We start from the raw sequence: 1,123 nt of genomic DNA on the forward strand, positions 1-1,123 counted from the left end.
CTCAAACTCAGAAATCCACCTTCCTCTGCCTCCCAAGTGCTGGGATTAAAGGCATGTGCCACAATGCCCTGCTGTATTTATCTATTTTAATATGTGTAAGTCATATGTATGCACATAAATGTTTGTTTACAGAGTAATATGTTAGGAAACAAAACAAATGATTTTTATCAAAGGGCCACGACATGCCTGCTTCTTGATGCTCAAGGAAGGCACAGGCATTAGGGGGAGTCATAGCTTTCATTTATCACATACCCGCACTTTTCCTTCCTCCGAAAGCCTGTTAGCAGTGGGGGCAGGCATCCTCCCATCTCTCTCCTGAAGGCCAGCAGAGGCAGCTGAGGGCTCTGGAGGAATCTCCACACCACAGGTCCTCGGGATCACGGGTGAGTGGAACGCAACATCAACTCCAGAGAATCCAGGAGGGGATTGTGCTAGCAGAAACAGGGTCAAAGGAACACCGCCCGTCCAGAGGTGGGGTTCTGGCCCGGTGGTCGTGGGCCACCCCTGCCATCTCTCTTCATAACACCAGCAGAGTCAGCAGAGCTCTCTGGAGGACCCTCCACACCTTAGGTCCTCGGGATCATGGGTGATCCCAGGACTCAGAAGGAGGATCAGAGCTCCAGACTCCTGGACACCTGCCTTACAAGAGGAGAGCTTACCTGGAGAGAGTGCTCTGACCAAGGGGACACAGGGGAGAGTTGAATTCCCAGGAGTGCTGACAGAGGCTAACAGAATCACAGGAGGATCAAACTCCAGCCAGAGACAGCTTGAACATTAACACCAGAGATTTCCAGATGGCGAAAGGCAAACGTAAGAATCTTACTAACAGAAACCAAGAACACTGGGCACCATCAGAAACCAGTACGCCCACCACAGTGAGTCCTGGATACCCCAATACACCCAAAAAGCAAGATGTGGATTTAACATCATATATCATGATGGTGGTAGAAAATTTGAAGAAGGACATTAATAACTCACTCAAAGAAATACAGGAGAACAATGCTAAACAAGTAGAATGCCTTAAAGAGGAAGCACAAAAATCCCTCAAGGAATTACAGGAGACCCAGGTAGATGTCCTTAAAGAACTACAGACAAACACTACTAAACAGGTAGAAAAAACACA

Source organism: Mus pahari, chromosome 12 (genome assembly GCF_900095145.1).
Source record: "Mus pahari chromosome 12, PAHARI_EIJ_v1.1, whole genome shotgun sequence".
NCBI lineage: Eukaryota > Metazoa > Chordata > Mammalia > Rodentia > Muridae > Mus > Mus pahari.